The 21300-nt window shown below is 38.0% G+C and overlaps 1 protein-coding gene across 7 annotated transcripts in view; it reads right to left on the minus strand.

The window, feature by feature from the left end:
- STK33 (serine/threonine kinase 33) overlaps positions 1-21300 on the minus strand; it is a 185032-nt gene that overhangs the window by 145692 nt on the left and 18040 nt on the right. Inside the window, exon 1 of one of the 7 annotated variants that reach the window (XM_044929483.2) lies at positions 2225-2250. The exons of the other annotated variants lie outside the window; for them this stretch is intronic. The gene's annotated coding sequence lies outside the window, so the exon portion shown is untranslated. Of the gene's footprint in view, positions 1-2224; positions 2251-21300 lie in introns of those variants that run through there. 7 annotated transcript variants of the gene reach the window in all.

A 21300-nucleotide genomic window follows, 5' to 3' on the forward strand; every position in this document is an offset into this window, starting at 1 on the left:
AGAAAAAAAAAAAAAAAAAACACACCTTCTGCGTCAGGAAGCAGAGTTTCATGGTTGGAGTCTCAAACCCCTGGGTTCAAATCCCAGTTCTACTATTTACAAGCTATAAGACTCCAGGCAGGTTACTGAAACTCCCTGAGACTCAGTCACCTTGTTTGTATAAAAGACGATTATAAAGAGAAAATGAGATAACATATGTAAAGTGTCTTAGCACAGTACCCGACACAAAGCAAGTACACGATAGGGGATATGTACTGCTGGAATTAGAAATCATAAATTCTTACATTAATACCCTTTTGTTCTCTGTTGCCTTTGAAGAAGTCTCTGGTCTTAGATGTAACTTATCTACCTGGAACCCCAATATTCTCTCTGCTTCTACCTATTTATCTCTATCTACAGTGCTTCCTTGGTAGCTCAGCTGGTAAAGAATCTGCCTGCTACGCAGGAGACCCCAGTTTGATTCCTGGGTTGGGAAGATCTCCTGGAGAAGGGATAGGCTACCTATTCCAGTATTCTTAGGCTTCCCTGGTGGCTCAGCTGGATCCGGGTTCAATCCCTAGGTTGGGAAGATCCCCTAGAGAAGGGAACGGCTGGCTACCCACTCCAGTGTTCTTGCCTAGAGAATTCCATAGACAGAGGAGCCTGCCAGGCTACAGTCCATGGGGTTGCAAAGAGTTGGACACAACTGAGCAACTTTCACTTTCACAGGACTCACTCTATCATCCCTCACTCTATCAACAATCCCTGGGTTAACTTATTACGTTGTTGTTGTCATTTAGTCATTCAGCCATGTTCAACTCTATGTGACCCCAAGGACTGTAGCCTGCCAGGCTTCTCTGTCCAAGGGATTTCACAGGCAAGAATACTGGAGTCGATTGCCATTGCCTTCTGCAGGGGATCTTTCCGATCTAGGGAGAGAACTTGCATCTCCTGCATTGGCAGGCAGGTTCATTATTGCTGAGCCACCAGGGAAGCCCAACTTATTACCTATCCAGACCTCTAAACTCAGCTGACTCACTGCTGCTTTGTAACTTCCTCTTCTGTAGGCTACCTTTCATCTTCACTGTGACAAATCTGAAGTCAAGTCAGATTGTTTCCATTACTTTGGAGGTTGCCTAAAAGGCTTTATTTAGCCTAGAGATAGCCAGAACCATTAACTTACATATAACTAACATTACTGGTCAACTGATAAATCACTCTGTGCTCAGGACCCTTTTATAACCACAAAAGTTGCCTCAAAATGTCACTTCTAAATGAAGACTCTTGGTTTCTGCATCTTAACTCAATACATTGTTATTTCGAAAAGTAGAAAGCTGATAAGCAGAAGTCTCTAGGCTACTTAAAAAATCCTTAGACCTATATTGCCTTAAAATTACCAGAGAGTGTCTATTAGGGGACTTTAAATAATTTCACTATTCCATTACTCTCACAGTATATTATAATTCCTTGACTGAATTAAATGAATCAAGAAAGAATCTGGAGTACTAGTAAGCCAAGATTGGTTTAATGCTTAATGTGTGGGTAGTTTAGAGGCAATATAGAAAGGTCAAGGTCATTAGTTTTTTCTATGCTGGATACCATCTCACGGGACATCTTGATTAAATTCTGTAAATACAACTTATTGAGCAAATTACTGGGTCTCATAATAGTCATATATGCTTTTACTATAAAGATGACTTTGATTATATTTATAATTCAAAAGTTACTATATTGCCCAAGTCTCTTTCAAAGCATACTTCTTTAACTTAGTATGCTTTAAATTTTGCACTTCCAAGAATAGACAGTAGATACTAAACATAAACATTTCTAGGTGGTAGACTGACCTCTAGTGGAAATTAAAGAAATTACTACACAAGCTTTTTGAAGAGATCTCTAGTATGTGCAGAGTTAGAGCTGTCTAACTTAACAACCAACATTGTTAAAAGGATGTTTAAAACATTCAATAAAATTTGCACTTCCAAGAACAGACAGTAGATAATAAACATAAACATTCCTAGGTGATAGATTGACCTTTAGTGGAAATTAAAGAAATTACTACACAAGCTTTTTGAAGAGATCTCTAATATGTGCCGAGTTAGAGCTGTCTAACTTACAACACTGTTAAAAGGATGTTTAAAACATTCCATAAAATTCATTTATTCAGTGTAAGTAAATTGGGATTTACTTAATTCAAGATAGGCAGAACATAATAGGGTAAAAGCAAAAACTCTGTTTCATAGCTCACCTCTGTTACTTTCTAGCTGTGTAATGTTTGTCTCTGTTTCCTTACCTGTAAAATGGGAAAAATATTACCTACCTTATTGGGCTGACATGAGGAGTAAATGTGTCAATATACAAAAAGTATACAGAACATTCTGATACACAATTCAGTGATATAAAACTATTGGTCATTATTATCTATAGCTATATCTATGTATGTGTGTGTGAGTCGCTCAGCTGTGTCCAACTCTTTGTGACCCCCATGGACTGTAGCCCATCAGGCTTCTCTGTCCATGGAATTTCTCAGGCAAGAATACTGGAATGGATAGCTTTTCCTTTCTCCAGGGGATCTTCCTGACCTAGGAACTGAACCCAGGTCTCCTCCACTGCAGGCAGATTCTTTACCATCTGAACCATAAGAAGGTATTATGGCTGGAGGCAAATAATAATTTCAGAGGATATGGAGAAAAGTGAAAGAGTCCTGGGAGGAACACATTTCTTCAGGGATTAGGCAATAATATACTAGAACAGCAACAGCTCAGTTTGTCCTCCCATTTGCAGAAATACATGAGCTATGCCTGTATTTAATAGAACACAGGGTGTGCTCAGAAGCAAGTGAACTGTGTGTGGATAATATTCTGTGGGAAATACTGGGAAGTATTTTTGCTGTCCCAATACAAGCATGATGAAAAACACCACATACTCTTTTAAACCAAAAACACTTGCAGCTCCAGATCACCTGAATCTATCAGGCTTTGGACTCCTTGTGTACTTAACGTCTATAGCGTATGCACACTAAATCATCAGTCTCAGATTCTCTGAATCATACATGTAGCATTTTTCTACAATCAACTTATCCATTGATTGGACTTACCTTACAGAATTCTAACTTTTTAAAATAATATCCCACCACATCTAGAATACATCTAATTAATGAATCAGATCAGATCAGTCGCTCAGTCATGTCCGACTCTTTGCGACCCCATGAATCGCAGCACGCCAGGCCTCTCTGTCCATCACCAACTCCCGGAGTTCACTCAGATTCATGTCCATCGAGTCAGTGATGCCATCCAGCCATCTCATCCTCTGTCGTCCACTTCTCTTCTTGCCCCCAATCCCTCCCAGCATCAGAGTCTTTTCCAAATGAGTCAACTCTTCGCATCAGGTGGCCAAAGTACTGGAGTTTCAGCTCTAGCATCAGTCCTACCAAAGAAATCCCAGGGCTGATCTCCTTCAGAATGGACTGGTTGGATCTCCTTGCAGTCCAAGGGACTCTCAAGAGTCTTCTCCAACACCACAGTTCAAAAGCATCACGTCTTCGGTGCTCAGCCTTCTTCACAGTCCAACTCTCACATCCATACATGACCACTGGAAAAACCATAGCCTTGACTAGATGAACCTTTGTTGGCAAAGTAATGTCTCTGCTTTTGAATATGCTATCTAGGTTGGTCATAACTTTCCTTCCAAGGAGTAAGCATCTTTTAATTTCATGGCTGCAGTCACCATCTGCAGTGATTTTGGAGCCCCCCAAAATAAAGTCTGACAGTTTCCACTGTTTCCCCATCTATTTCCCAAGAAGTGATGGGACCGGATGCCATGATCTTCGTTTTCTGAATGTTGAGCTTTAAGCCAACTTTTTCACTCTCCACTTTCACCTTCATCAAGAGGCTTTTTAGTTCCTCTTCACTTTCTGCCATAAGGGTGGTGTCATCTGCATATCTGAGGTTATTGATATTTCTCCCGGCAATCTTGATTCCAGCTTGTGCTTCTTCCAGCCCAGCATTTCTCATGATGTACTCTGCATATAAGTTAAATAAACAGGGTGACAATATACAGCCTTGACGTACTCCTTTTCCTATTTGGAACCAGTCTGTTGTTCCATGTCCAGTTCTAACTGTTGCTTCCTGACCTGCATATAGGTTTCTCAAGAGGCAGGTCAGGTGGTCTGGTATTCCCATCTCTTTCAGAATTTTCCACAGTTTATTGTGATCTGCACAGTCAAAGGCTTTGGCATAGTCAACAAAGCTACAATAGATGTTTTTCTGGAACTCTCTTGCTTTTTCCATGATCCAGCGGATGTTGGCAATTTGATCTCTGGTTCCTCGGCCTTTTCTAAAGCCACCTTGAACATATGGAAGTTCACAGTTCACGTATTGCTGAGGCCTGGCTTGGAGAATTTTGAGCATTACTTTACTAGCGTGTGAGATGAGTGCAATTGTGCGGTAGTTTGAGCAATCTTTGGCATTGCCTTTCTTTGGGATTGGAATGAAAACTGACCTTTTCCAGTCCTGTGGCCACTGCTGAGTTTTCCAAATTTGCTGGCATATTGAGTGCAGCACTTTCACAGCATCATCTTTCAGGATTTGGAATAGCTCAACTGGAATTCCATCACCTCCACTAGCTTTGTTCGTAGTGATGCTTTCTAAGGCCCACTTGACTTCACATTCCAGGATGTCTGGCTCTAAGTCAGTGATCACACCATCGTGATTATCTTTGTCTTAAAGATCTTTTTTGTACAGTTCTTCTGTGTATTCTTGCCACCTCTTCTTAATATCTTCTGCTTCTGTTAGGTCCATACCATTTCTGTCCTTTATCAAGCCCATCTTTGCATGAAATGTTCCTTTGGTATCTCTGATTTTCTTGAAGAGATCTCTAGTCTTTCCCATTCTGTTGTTTTCCTCTATTTCTTTGCACTGATCGCTGAAGAAGGCTTTCTTATCTCTTCTTGCTATTCTTTGGACTCTGCATTCAGATGTTTATATGTTTCCTTTTCTCCTTTGCTTTTTGCTTCTCTTCTTTTCACAATTATTTGTAAGCCTCCCCAGACAGCCATTTTGCTTTTTTGCATTTCTTTTCCACAGGAATGGTCTTGATCCCTGTCTCCTGTACAATGTCACGAACCTCATTCCATAGCTCATCAGGCACTCTATCTATCAGATCTAGGCCCTTAAATCTATTTCTCACTTCCACTGTATAATCATAAGGGATTTGATTTAGGTCATACCTGAATGGTCTAGTGGTTTTCCTTACTTTCTTCAACTTAAGTCTGAATTTGGCAATAAGGAGTTCATGGTCTGAGCCACAGTCAGTTCCTGGTCTTGTTTTTGTTGACTGTATAGAGCTTCTCCATCTTTGGCTGCAAAGAATATAATCAATCTGATTTTGGTGTTGACCATCTGGTGATGTCCATGTGTAGAGTCTTCTCTTGTGTTGTTGGAAGAGGGTGTTTGTTATGACCAGTGCATTTTCTTGGCAAAACTCTATTAGTCTTTGCCCTGCTTCATTCCATATTAAAGATTATTTTCTACAAAGTTACTAATAAAATTTCTACCTCTTTTCCCAAAGAAAGCTCAAGTCAATAATTATTTTCAGGTGAAAAAAATGCCCATAAAGTTGAAAAATGATCTATAATTCCCAGGTACTTCATTACAACAAATAATTGTAATCTGGAGCAAAATGGCTTGTTTTCCCCATAAAACAATATGATCTCTCTAATAAAATGAACACGGTTCTTGGTTATTTCCATCACCATCCTTAGGTGCCCTAGTTTATTTCAGCTAACTCAAATTTTTTATTCTGTGAACACTCCAAATTGAAATTAAAAGTTGCAATTCATTTATTCAATACAAATATGAACCCATTAAAATGACGTAAAAGTTCCTCTAAGATCTTATTCATAACATTTCCATGTATTAATACAAGAGAGTAAAAAGGACCAATTTATGTAATTGGAATCATAAATTGTGGATAATGCTCTATATATGTAAATACCACAACTCAGAAATAATTATAAAAATGAATACTATAGTGTGGTTAGGTAAATTCTAGAAGGCATCATACATACTGTAATATAATTCTGTCTGTAATTTAAAGTCACTAAAAAATGTAACACTATTAAAACATATAGTGTTTGAGGATAAACGTCCAAAAAATAGTCTGTTTAAAGTTTTTTGAAAATTCAAGTTTATTTGGAAATATAAAAGCAATAAAGCTAAGCACAGTGCCATAAAAATTGTGTCTCTGAGTATGTCCCTAATACCTGTCTAGAATATGTAAGGTAGTAGAAGGAAGATTAATTCTGATACTAGAGGAAAAAACCTCATTCTCTTACATATCTTTTGTAGACATACTTAATCAGTGATGTGCCTGCTCTGTTATCGTCTTGTTTTTCTTGTACTAAATCAACACTTGGATTTCTTAAGACAGAAACAGTAACAATTCAATTCTACCAAAGATGCCAAAACAGACAAGGCAATTATATACTCAGGCAAAGACCTAAAGATTATTAGCATAAGTTTCCTTTTTAGGAATTAAAAGATATGAAAGTTCAAACAAAATAAAGCCCAGTTCTCCTAGGCAGTGTTTTCTAGAGAAGACCCCAAGATGACTTCTAATCAACATCAAAAGGCACGGATTTACCAACGTCTGTTCTGTGATTCTCAACCTTGCTACACATTTTATAGAAATTGGCTAACTGCTTCCAGAATGTATTTGTAAATACATACGTCCCAGAAAAATCAAAATCTCAAAAAAGAGAAAAGTTGGCTTCAAGAATTGGTATGAAACTACAGTAATCAAGATACTTTAATGGTACTAAAAGGGACTTGTGTGTGTATGTTAGTCACTCAGATGTGTCCAACTCTTTGTGACCCCATGGACTGTAGCCCACCAGGCTCCTCTGTCCATGGAATTCTCCAGGCAAAAATACTGGAGTGGGTTGCCATTCCCTTCTCCAGGGGATCTTCCCAACCCAAGGATCAAGCCCATGTTTCCTATATTGCAGATGGATTCTTTACCATCTGAGCCACCAGCGAAGCCCATTAAAAGGAATAAGATTAGAGAAATTGATGGAACAGAACAGAGGGCAACTAATTTTCAACAGGGTGGCAAAGTAATTCAATGAATTAGAAAAGTCTTTTCCACAAATGGTGCTGAAAGAACTGCATACTCATATGGAAAAAAATTTTAACTTCAAATCCTATGTTCCAGAACATAAAAACATTAACTTGAAATGGATGATATAGGAAATGGATAAAAGGAGAATTTGCAACTAAAAAGTTTTTAGAAGAAAATATAGAATACTTTCATGACTTTAAAATAAGTTAAAGACTTCTTAGAAAGAACATAGAAAATATCAATAACAAAAGAAAATTGATAAATTTTAGTTCATCAAAATTACTTCTGCTCTTCAAAAAGAAAATAAGAAAAAAAGCAACAATAAGAAAATGAATATGCAAGCCACAGACTGAAAAAAATACATATATAATACATATATTTAACAGAATCATAAAGAACTCCTACAATTCAATAATAAAAAACATATATAACCCATCACAAAAATGGGCAACCTTATAAAGGACAAATGAATGAACAATAAGCATAGAAAAAATTCACAAAATCATTAGTCATTAGATAGACGCAAGTCAAAACCACAATGAGATACTCCTAAACACCTTGAGAAAAGTTATAATTACAAAGGCTAACAACAGATATTGGGGATGATGTGGAACAATAGGAACCATCTCATGTGGTTGCTGAGACTATAAGATGGTATAATCACTTTAGGAAATAATTTTATAAACATACACCTATCCTATGAATAAGAAAATCCAATTTGGTACATCCTAGGTATATGCCAAAGGAAAATAAAAACATTCACAAAAAGCCTTATACAAATATATTCATGGTGGCTTTATTTGTAATAGCCAAAAACTGCTAACATCCAAATGTCCACCAACAGGTGAAAAGGTAAATAGACTGTGGTTATGGCACCCCACTCCAGTACTCTTGCCTGGACAATCCCATGGACGGAGGAGCCTGGTGGGCTGCAGTCCATGGGGTCGCTAAGAGTCGGACACGACTGAGCGACTTCACTTTCACTTTTCACTTTCATGCATTGGAGAAGGAAATGGCAACCCACTCCAGTGTTCTTGCCTGGAGAATCCCAGGGACAGGGGAGCCTGGTGGGCTGCCGTCTATGGGGTTGCACAGAGTCAGACACGACTAAAGTGACTTAGCAGTAGTAGTAGTATATCCATACAATGGAATGCTGCCCAGCAGTAAGAATAAATTACTGATACACACCACAACATGGATAAATATCAAAGCAAATACACTGAGCAAAAGAAGGCAGACAAGAAAAAGAGACAGAACTGTATGATTCCAATTACAAAAAGGTCTAGAAAATGCAAGTTAATCAATAGTGACCAAAAAATGATCACGGGTTGCCTAGGGATGGGGAATTGGTATAGAAAGGCAGGAAGAAGTAATTAAAAGGTGCATAAGGGAACTTCTGAGGGTGGGGAATGTGTTTATCATCTTGATTGTGATGATAGTTTCACAAGTATACACATACCAAAATAAATCAAACTATAAGCATGTATAGTTTATTGCATGTTAGTTATAAACCAATACAACTGTTAAAAACACATACATACATATACCCACACTGGAGATTTCTACTTCCAGTCAAGATGGAATAACAAGTGGCATATTTACCCTTCTGCCTTAAACTGGACAAAATATGTGATAACAACAGTTTTCAGGTATTCACACAAAGAGACAACACAGGATTGTGTTAGCTGGGAGAAGGAAAACGGAGACAGTGGGTTCTACACTTGTACCAGCTAGCTGCCTAGAAGTAGTTTCCAGAATGCAGCACAGGGAGGAGGATCCTCCCCCCCCAAAAAGCCCAGCAGTCCAAATTAGTTGCAGGAGGAAACTCACAAAGAGAGTTCCAAAGAGTTTTAGAAAAGTATACATGAGTCTCTGGCTAAGACTTGATACGCACATGTGTGAGACCAAAACTACCCAACACAGATAAAGCTGGAAGACATTATGCTATGTGAAAGAAACCAGGTACAGAGCCACAACACTGTAGGATTCCACTTATATGAAACACCCAGAATAGGCAAATTCAGAGAGAAAATAGATTAGAGGTTACCAGGGGCTGGAGGAGGAGATCATGGTAAGTTACTGCTTAATGGTTAGAGTTTCTTTTGGAGTGATAATAAAGTTCTGGGACTATATGGTGGTAATAGCTGCATGACATTGCAAGTATAATTAATGCCATTTAATTGTATGTCCAAAAATGGTTTAAATGGCAAATGTTATGTTACACGTATTTTATCCCAATAAAAAATTAATTTTTTTAAACTCTACCCAAGACTTGGTGAGGGGCAGAGGGCATAGAGGAGAGGAAAGACAGATTAGAGAAGAAAAAGCAGAACAACTCCCAGAGCTCATACAAGGCTGGTAGTGGTTCCTGTCCACACCAGCCAGAAAGCAGAGACCGCAAAATACATAGAGCAACAGACAGGATTCTTAGAAGGGGCTCATCTTAATAATAAAGAGATCAATTGGCCTTACACTAAAGGCTACTCTAGGCTTCCTGGTGGCTCAGTAGTAAAGGACCCTCCCCCAATGCAGGAGACTTGGGTTTGATCCCTGAGTCGGGAAGATCCCCTGCAGAAGGAAAGGGCAACCCACTCTAGTATTCTTGCCTTGAAAATCCCATGGATAAAGGAGCCTGGTGGGCTACAGCCCACGGGGTTGCAAAAGAGTGGGACACGACTTAGCGACTTATCGACTAAACAACAACAAAGGCTGCTAATTTTAAAAAGCAAGTCTCAAAAGGCTTCAGCTAGCTGACTCTGAATAACTTTACTACACACGAGAACAAAATCCAACACTGCGTAAAGAAAGTCAGCTAACTTCATTAACCAACGACATGAAAGTCATAATGTCTGGAATCCAATTAAAAACTGGCTAACATCAAAGATTCAGGAAAATATGGCCCCAAGTTGTCAGAGACGATAGAACAAGCAGACAAAGATGTCAAAATTACTATTATAAATATGCTATACGTGTTTAAAAGAGAAATACATAAGCAGGATTAAGAGAGAAATGGAAGATATTGTTTAAATGATTCAGATGGAATCTCTACAGATAAAAAATACAATACCTGAAATGAAATACAGAGTGGGTAAGAGTAACAGCAGATTGGGTACTTCTGAAGGAAAAATCAGTGAATTTGAAGACATAGCAAAAGGAACTATCCAAAACAAAACTACAGAGAGGAAAAAAATGCCACAGAAAAAAATAAACAGAGCTTCAGTGATCCGTGGGACAATACCAAACATCTAGTATACATATAAAAGGAAAATCAAAAGGAGAGAAAAGTGGGGAAAAAATAAAGAAATAATGGCTGAAATTTTTCCAAACATGATGAAAACTATAAACCCACAGATGTAAGAAGGTCAACAAACTCCAAACTGATTATCAGTTTTTTCAAAAGAAAAAAAAAATTGATAAGTTAACTTCATCAAAATTTCTTAAAATTTACTCTGTGAAAGACCGTGTTAAAGATTAAAATAGCAAATTACAGACTAGGAGAAACTATTTGCAAATCACATGTCTGACAAGGACTTGTATCTAGAATACAAAAAGAACTCTCAACATTAAAAAAACTCCAATTAGAAAACAGGAAAAAAAAAAACACGAGTAGACATCTCACCAAAGAAGATACCCAAGTGGCAAATAAGCACATGAAAAGATGATCAACGGTATCAGTCATTAGGGAAATACAAATTACAATCATGAGATATCACCAATCAGAACAGCCAAAATAAAAAATAGGGACAATACGAAATATTGGTTAGAATCTGGAAAAATCAGACCACTCAGTGCTGGTAGAAATGTAAAATGACACAGCTGCTCTAAAACATAGATTGGCAGTTTTTTAAAAAACTAAAATGGACTTACCATACCAAGCAATTGTACTCTTGGACATTTATCTCAAAGAAATGATAACTTACGTTCACACAGAAACTTGTACATAAATGTTCACAGAAGCTTTATGAGTACCAGTCAAAAACTGGAAACCACCCAAAAGATCTTCAATGGGTGAACCACTAAGCATACTGTGGTACATCCACACCAAGGAGTACTACTCAGCAGTACTAAGGAAAGGAGCCTCAAGGGAAGTATGCTGAGTAAAAAACGCCAATCCCAAAATGTCACATACTTTATGAATTAATCTCCAAATGTGACATACTTTATGATTCTATTTTTATAACACTGATGAAATAACAAAACTATAGAACAAATTACTCGTTGTCAAGGGGTTAACAGACAGCAGGAGAGGTGGGTATAAGAGGAACATAAGGGAGCCTTATGGTGATGGTAGAGCACAGTATCTTGACATAGTGATAGTTATACAAAGTTACACACGTGACAAAATGTTCCACAGAATCATAAATATACAAACACACAGACACACAACCCCAAAAGTCATATAGAAATTTCCTGGTACTGATACTACTTTATAGTTATGTAAGATGTTAGTATTGGAGGAGGATGGGTAACAAGTACACGCTGCTGCTGTTAAGTCGCTTCAGTTGTATCCAGCTCTTTATAACCCTATGAACCAAAGTACACAGGCTCCTCTGTCCACAGGATTCTCCAGGCATGAATACTGAAGTGGACCCTCCTCTAGGGGGTCTTCCTGACCCAGGGATAGAACCTGCATTGGTAGGTGGGTCCTTTACCACTAGCGCCACCTGGGAAGCCCATAAGTACACAGAATTCCCTGAACATTTCTATGCAACTTCCTATAAATCTATTATACGGGAGGGAGACATTACAGATGGAGAAGGAAATGGCAACCCACTCCAGTATTCTTGCCTGGAGAATCCCGTAAACAGAGGAGTCTGGTGGGCTGCTGTTCTTAGGGTCGCACAGAGTTGGACACGACTAAAGCGATTTAGCAGCAGCAACAGACATTACAGAAACTAACTTAATCTAAAGAGCTAGCCAGAGTTAGCAAATCAGTGTTTGCAGATAGTGTAGAAAATGTCTGTAGGATGGTGTGCCAGAGGGCAGCAAGCAGAAACCAGGCATCTGAGATGAAAGAATGAAGAGAGAGCTCTAAGAGGACTAAAGAGAGCTAAAAACAAACAGCAGTAGATTCCTAATCCTTCTCATTCTCTCACTCTCAGCATTTAACCAATGCCGGGGAAACGCACACTAGTGATCATAATCTACATGGACAACAAAAGAACAGTGTATACTCTGAACTGATCACTCTCATTCAAAGCAAGAATTACAAGCAACAAACAAGAAAGTATGTTCCTAGGCATTCAAGCTTTGGGGTTTTTTAGTACCTTCCAAATTATTTGAAGAGGAAATTAAAAAACCTAGAATCCATTTTCCAATTACAGATAGAACTCTTAGGATACATCACTATATGATTAAATGTCTATCACAGATTGGTGTTATTTCAAGTGCATGATATGTGAATAAAACAGATAATAACTTTCTCATACCAAATAAAAACAGCTTACATTTATTAAACATCTTTTATGTGGCAGGTGCACGCATGCGTGCTAATTTGCTTCAGTCACATCTGATTCTTTGTAACCTTATGGACTGTAGCCCACCAGGCACCTCTGTCCATGGGACTCTCCAGGTAAGAATACTGGAGTGGGTTGCCGTGCCCTCCTCAAGGGGATCTTCCCAATCCAGGGATCGAACCTGCGTCTCTTGTGTCTCCTGAACTGGCAGGCGGGTTCTTTACCACTAGTGCCACCTGGGAAGCCCTATGTGGCAGGAATTTGTCTAAATGCTTTTGGAACGCAGTCTCACTTAATTCTTATAAGAATCCTATAAAATAAGTTCTAATGTTATCCCCATTTTACAGATTTTGAAACCAAGGTATAGAGAGGTAACTAGGTAATTTGCACAAGGCCACACAGCTAATAATAAATGCCTAACAGTTATTCAATCCCGGGCTTCAATCCCAGGAAATCGGCTGCCAGACTGAACTGTTAATAAAATTAAGCCAGTGCTAGATGTTCTATAATTCTATCAATTCACAAAAGACTGCTGGGTGACTTTAAAGAACCCTGATTAGGATATGAAAGAACTGTTTTACCTCCCTGAGATTTAATGTTCCAAATAAATCATTGGTGGACCAAATTATAATAAAATGATTCAAACATTTCAGCAATATATACCAAAACTCAGGCATTGTCAGGGTATCATAAAAAATTAAAATTTATCATCAAAACTTAAAAATTGGCTTAGAATATATGTTTTTAGGCTCATAAAATACTTTTCATTCAATAACAGCATTGTATGTATAGTTACACTCTGGGCACTGGAAATATGAAGTGGAAAACACAAATAAAGTCCCTATTCTCATGGAGTTTGTTTTAAGAGGGTAAAGAGGGAGAGACAGATCAATAAACAATAAAAATTAAAATAATAAGACAATGAGATCAAGAATAACTTGGAGGCTACTTTAGTTTGAATAATCAAAAGTCTCTCTAAAAAGGTGATATTTAAATGGAAAGTTGAATTAAAAGCATTTTTAGTGTGTCAACTACACAGATTTAGTAACTCAGCACTTTAGTATATGAAAACTATGAGTTATGCCCAGGGAAAGTAATTTACCTAGAAAACATTAAGGTGATAACCTTACCCTCCTAACAAAGAGAACCTTAGACTAGCCAATAATAAAGAAGCAAATATTAAGAATTGCTAGCCCTTTTTCTTGTAAGTGTTCTTATTTTCAGACACCATGCATATGAAGGGGAAAAAATAAAAAGGGACTTGAATATAACATTATTGAAATGACAACACCACAGAAACTAGATTAGTGGTTGCCAGGGGTTGGGTGGAGAGAGAGGGAGGAGATTGTGGCATGAGGGATCCTACACACACACACACACACACACACATACACATACAGGCATGTAAAACTGGTTAAATCTGAACAAGGTACATAGATCATATTTATGTCAATTTCCCCGTTGTGACACTGTACTATGATTGTATAAGATGTTACCATTGTGAGAAACTGGGTGACGACTCCAACAGAATCTCTGTATTATTTCTTATGGTTGCATATGACTCTACAAGTATCTCAAAATAAATTTTAAAAAATTTTAATATAAGGTGAATGTCAGATACATATTTAGGAAGCATCAGAATATTGCAAAGAAATAGCTTTCAACAAATTTCATGCACTAATCCACTGGTCTAATTTAAGAGCTAGTTCTCATCAAAAAGAGTAAAATAGACTTAGAGATTTATACACCAAAAATTTAGAAAATGTGCATTTTTCATATAAGAGGTATCTGTAATCTCAAACTGTGACCTAACTGTAAATATACTTTAACTTCAATCATTTTCAAACCAGGACTCAGAAAATAAACTTATACTGCTGAAAGAAAGTCAAATGCACTAAGCTGATATATAGGCAACAAGAATTTCAACTTTCCTATATATATTCTATAATTAAGCAATGCTAATAATACATTTTGGGGGAAATACATTTTTGAAACCAGAAATTAAAGAGGCTAATTTAATTTTAAAGTGAAATGTTTCCCAAATTTCAGAATGTAAAAGGTATTACTCTAGATTCTTAAGTATAAAAAACTATTGGGAAAAGAAACAGAAATTAAATAAGCCTTTTTGAAAAAAAAAGAATCCTACTAAAGCATTTTGACAAATTTACGGGAAACAATCAAAGCAGAATGCACCATGCAGGATAATGTTAAATAACCAGGCAACTATTTTTAAATAAATCACTATGATCCATTGCCACTCCTTGATTAACAATAAATGACCAAGAACAAAAGAAGAGACTGCAGTAGCTTCCGGAGTCCCCACTGGCAATGGCACCCCACTCCAGTAGTCTTGCCTAGAAAATCCCATGGACGGAGGAGCCTGGTAGGCTGCAGTCCATGGGGTCGCTAGGAGTCAGACACAACTGAGCGACTTCACTTTCACTTTTCACTTTCATGCATTGGAGAAGGAAATAGCAACCCACTCCAGAGTATTCTTGCTTGGAGAATCCCAGGGACAGAGGAGCCTAGTGGGCTGCCGTGTCTGGGGTCGCACAGAGTCGGACACAACTGAAGCGACTTAGCAGCAGCAGCTTCACCTAAAACTACTTAATCAGAGAGACTCAGAGATATATGATCCCATTGGTAGAATAATACTCAGATCCAACTCCTACTGTGCTATAGAACATTCAGTATTCTTGAGCAAGCTATTTAACCTTTGCACCTCAATCTTCTGAGCTGTGAAATGAGAATCGTCATAGCTGCCAGTTCACACACAGGGATGCTAAAGCTTAAAGTAAGATGCTGCACCTAAGCTACCACAACCCAATAGGTTCCAGCAGTTCTTGCTCCAAAAGTGCCAGAGTGAACCCCAAACTCTTACTGCTTTCCATTTTATCTCCAAATACCTGGATGAATGTCATGAGAAGTTGAATATTATCACTAGAACATTTAAAAACTAATGCCTGACTCAAAGACATAGTAACTTTATAACAATAGCTGATTTAATGGTTATTTTATAAATGGATTAACTTGTTATATCAGACTAAATATAAATGTAAGCATTCCTCAGAAGTGTCACAACTCATTAAAGAATGAAACAGTAATAAGATATATGTATGATCACATCATAAAATGTGTTGATTCCTATTTTGTTTCTTCCTTCTCTAGCAAAGAGAATGTAATGTACAGAACACACAAAGTGAGAAGAGAAGATGCAGACAGGTAATGTGAGACAAAAAAAGGGCATAACCACTCTAGGCGCCCCTGAACTATCTACTAAAGAAAAGCTGCAGGTGCAACCTCAGAGCCAATATTGACAGACCTTGAAAATGTGTGGGAAATAAGAAAAGTGCTTAGATACTGACAGTCAACTGTTATACAAATGAGAATATCTGATCATTTCAAGGGACCCAGGTCATTAAGTGCAGAACACCTAAGTTTCAATTAGCCAACTCTGGTCTAATCACATGTTGAGGGAAGACAGTTGGCTACAGCAAGAATCCCGATGTGTCAAAACAGAGGTTGTGGGACAGGAAGATTCATTTAGAAAATGCAGGAGGACAGAAGCCCAAAAAATCTAGCAGAGAGTTAACAGAGAGTACTATAATAGCTTATATGATACAACTACCAAAATATGATAGTAATCACTCTGCTACATGCAGTAATTATCTACCAAATACAATACAAATACGAAGTTATATTTTTGGATGAGAGATTTTAATTTTTTCAACAATTAAAGTGACTTTAGTCTGCATTCTAAAGTTTGTTAATGGATTTCCCTGGTGGTCCAGTGGTTGGGAATCCACCTGTCAGTGTGGCAGACATGGGTTTGATCCCTGAGACAGAAGGATCCCACATGCTGTGGAGCAGCTGGGCCCTTGTGTCACAACTACTAAGCTCAGACTCTAAAGCCCGCGAGCTGTAACTACTGAGCCCACATGCTGCAACCGCCAGAGCCCCCATGCCTAGAGCCTTGGCTCTGCAATAACAGAAACCACCACAATGAGAAGCCTGTGCACCGCAACTAGGGAGTAGCTCCCGCTCACCACAACTAGAGAAAGCCTGCATGCAGCAACAAAGAATCAGCACAGCCAAAAATAAATAGTAAATAAATAAAATAATGCTTAATACAAAAAAAAATGTTCATTAACTATAGATTCTAGAGCTAATAACTAAGAAACAGAAAATAGCCAGAAAGGAAAATCAACAAAGATATCCCAATGCATAATTAATAAATTAGGATATTACAGAGCAAATCAAACCCAGTCTTGACTCTAATTTCAAAAGCCTATATGACTTTTCCACTGTATAATCATAAGGGATTTGATTTAGGTCATACCTGAATGGTCTAGTGGTTTTCCTTACTTTCTTCAATTTAAGTCTGAATTGGCAATAAGGAGTTCATGATCTGAGCCAGTCAGCTCCTGGTCTTGTTTTTGCTGACTGTATAGAGCTTCTCCATCTTTAACTGCAAAGAATATAATCAATCTGATTTTGGTGTTGACCATCTGGTGATGGCCCTGTGCAGAGTCTTCTCTTGTGTTGTTGGAAGAGGGTATTTGCTATGACCACAGTGTTCTCTGGGCAGAACTCTATTAGTCTTTGCCCTGCTTCATTCCGTATTCCAAGGCCAAATTTACCTGTTACTCCAGGTGTTTCTTGACTTCCTACTTTTGCATTCCAGTCCCCTTTAATGAAAAGGACATCTTTTTTGGGTGTTAGTTCTAAAAGGTCTTATAGGTCTTCATAGAACCATTCAACTTCAGCTTCTTCAGCGTTACTGGTCAGAGCATAGACTTGGATTACCGTGATATTGAATGGTTTGCCTTGGAAACGAACAGAGATCATTCTTCATTTTTGAGATTACATCCAAGTACTGCATTTCAGACTCTTTTGTTGACTATGATGGCTACTCCATTTCTTCTAAGGGATTCCTGCCCACAGTAGTAGATATAATGGTCATCTGAGTTAAATTCACCCATTCCAGTCCATTTTAGTTTGCTGATTCCTAGAATGTCAACGTTCCCTCTTGCCATCTCCTGTTTGACCACTTCCAATTTGCCTTGATTCATGGACCTAACATTCCAGGTTCCTATGCAATATTGCTCTTTACAGCATCGGACCTTGCTTCTATCACCAGTCACATCCACAGCTGGGTATTTTTTGCTTTGGCTCCATCCCTTCATTCTTTCTGGAGTTATTTCTCCACTGATCTCCAGTAGCATATTGGGCACCTACTGACCTGGGGAGTTCCTTTTGCAGTATCCTATCATTTTGCCTTTTCATACTGTTCATGGGGTTCTCAAGGCAAGAATACTGAAGTGGTTTGCCATTCCCTTCTCCAGTGGACCACATTTTGTCAGATTTCCAAAATCACTGCAGATGGTGACTGCAGCCATGAAATTAAAAGACACTTACTCCTTGGAAGGAAAGTTATGACCAACCTAGATAGCATATTCAAAAGCAGAGACATTACTTTGCCAACAAAGGTTCATCTAATCAAGGCTATGGTTTTTGCAGTAGTCATGTATGGATGTGAGAGCTGGACTGTAAAGAAAGCTGAGTGCCGAAGAATTGATGCTTTTGAACCGTGGTGTTGGAGAAGACTCTTGAGAGTCCCTTGGACTACAAGGAGATCCAACCAGTCCATCCTAAAGGAGATCAGTCCTGGGTGTTCGTTGGAAGGACTGATGTTGAAGCTGAAACTCCAATCCTTTGGCCACCTGATGCAAAGAGCCGACTCATTTGAAAAGACCCTGATGCTAGGAAAGATTGAGGGCAGGAGAAGGCGATGACAGAGGATGAGATGGTTGGATGGCATCACCGACTCAACGGACATGAGTTTGGATGAACTCCAGGAGTTGATGATGGACAGGGAAGCCTGGTGTGCTGCTGTCCATGGGCTCGCAAAGAGTCAGACACGACTGAGTGACTAAACTACATATGACTTTTCACAAACTTCATTTATTATTTACTATTAATGCAATGTGCTGTAAGCAGAATGATCTTATATATGTTTCCTGATTCTGCCATGTCACCCTCCTTAAGTCTGTTTATCTGGGCATATAAATATATTTTGATACTCTTCATGCTTATTTTAAAATATCTAGTACCACTCCTGAAAAATAGTAATTGTCTACTCAGTAACAGATTAAAAAAGTACTGTGCAATATAGATGTTTATCTTCACAGTCATTTTATATTCTACCTGCACTGAAGTTAAGAAGATATGAGTACATATTCCACTCTCACTCATCGCCATTTGACCAGCTCTGCAGGTCTTTCTTTAGTTTTCTTCATTTCACATACAGATCTTAAAAATTTCCTTTTGCCCATTTTCTGGATATATTCAATGGCAACAGAGCCATTATAGCGATTTTCATATGGCAAATTTCTTGAACAAGAATCATACCATAAACCTACTAAAGGTCAAATGTATCAGTGCTTCTCTGGGGAAGTCTTTCTATGCAGTAATGAGCCATTTTTCTTCAGAAATCAAAGTTTAACTTTGTTGAGGAAATGACTGTTCATTTCTCATTAGTCAACTATGCTATAACCCTCTCTTTTCTCCTTTTTTTTGAAATCCACAAGCCTTTACATATATGTGACCGCATTGCTTGATGCAGAGCCCTGCTGACAGAAAAGCGCTCACATATTTGTTGATTTATCACATATCTGTACTTGGGATAAAAAAAAAACCTTCCATGTTAGTAATAAAATAGAGCTATTCCCACAGTGAATTTCACCATATTCAGAGCAATCTCCTTGGATCTTGTTTACCATCCACAGTGGACTCACAGATGTACTAAACAACCTAAATTCAAAGTTATTTATTAATATTATAGCATTGCTCATGATAGCAAAATATTGGGAAACATTCAAATGCCCTTTGATAAAGGATTAGTGGTACATTTATACAATGGAATATTATGCAGCAATTGAAAATGAAGACTTTTTTAAAACTAAAACAATCTCCTAGATAATATCAGGCAAAAAAATCAAGGTGAAGACATACAGCATACTACCATCTACATAAAAGAAGGGTGGAATTATATTTGTATATAATGTACTAAATGTTATTATATGTATATTTTATATATTTATACACACAGATCTCTGAAAGGATACTCATTGTAGAAAAATAAGTGTCAAGAAGTCAGGGACAAAAGGAAGACTTTTTCACTGTATACCATTCTATTTTTAAATTATGTACCAAATATAACTATTATCTATTCAAAAAAATAATTAAACTTAAAAGAAAATATAGTGTGGTAGTTACACACAGAGGCTCTGTAGATAAAAAGATCTGAACTAAGTCCCAGCTCTATCATTTACCAGTATGTGACCTTAGGCAAGTTCTCCAAGCCCCAGTTTCCTAAATCTGTAAAATGGGGATGACAGTGACTATGAGAATCAGAGTGAACCAAGTATATAAATCACTTAGCACAGATCCTGGAAACTATGATTATTCAATATTCTATATAAATGTTACTGTAGACTTGGAAGTCACAAGTTGCCATCATTATCAATCATTTTTTCCCTTCCTTATTCTCAGTGAGCAAATTTTGTTAGCTCCTCTTTTAAAAAGATACAGCATCCAACCATTTATAGCCACTGTATAACCACTAGAGATTGGCCCAGACCCTGGAGTATTAGCTAAAGACTTTGAATTTCATAAGCAAGTCAATTAGGAGCCATTATACATCTGCCATTACATACAGACATATCTATTAATATAAAATCTCTAATAAATAACAAATGCCACCAATTTATAAAGTGTATTCCCATTTTACTGTTTATAAAGTATTTTCAAGCACTTTAGTTCAATTACTGGAACTGAATCTCGGAAATAGAAAGTCCATTAAAGGACATTCTAAATTTTCAACCACTATGAAACACTCAGAGCAGACATCTTTATTCCTCTTTTGTAGATGAACATTTTTGGTTGAAGAGCAATCTAATAAATATGAATTCACATGATTTTTATATATGAATATACATATGAATTTAAATAATAAATTAATTAAATGAAAGCCAAAGAAGAGGAGTGACATGCCATAGGCCACATGCTTTACAGGGAAAAAAATGCCTAGAATTCAGATCTTCTCATTTCAATGCTCATTTCATCTACAGTCTTGCCAGGAAGTGTCTATTCTTACCAGGATGTCATCAAGCACACGGTTCTTCCCTTACCCAGAACTATGCCAACCAAGACTTTGTCCACAGAAGCTGCTTTGAATCTGGTAGCCCTAGGTTTCTGAGTTCCCTCTATTGCAACAGCAAACAACTTAGGCCCACGCTGATTATATCAACAAGCATGACCTACAAGCAAGTCAAATTCAACATGTTCACACCGGTAATAACTATCTCGCCTCATCCTCCATCCTCAACCCTTGCCTGGACTTGCTCTTCCACCTTCACCTGCTGAGACCCCTACTTCAGTGAATGGTCCCCCTGTCACCCCCGAAGAGTCCCCCCATCACCCTCATAACTCTCCTCCCTCACCCTAAATCCACCAATCCTGCTTCTACCTCTAAATATCTATAGAATGAATCTACTCCTCTTCAGAATGGATAAAGAATAGTAAAAGAGACAAAGCTGGAGACGAGGGCCCATGCCTAGCCCAGAACTTCCAGGACTGGAGAACAGTTGACCGAGGGGACTGACCCTGGCACCAAATTAGCAAGGTTCAAATCCCAGCTTGGGCACTTACCAGCATCTGACCTTGGGCATATTACTGAACCTATGTC

The sequence above is a fragment of the Bubalus bubalis genome, chromosome 16 (genome assembly GCF_019923935.1).
Source record: "Bubalus bubalis isolate 160015118507 breed Murrah chromosome 16, NDDB_SH_1, whole genome shotgun sequence".
Lineage (NCBI taxonomy): Eukaryota > Metazoa > Chordata > Mammalia > Artiodactyla > Bovidae > Bubalus > Bubalus bubalis.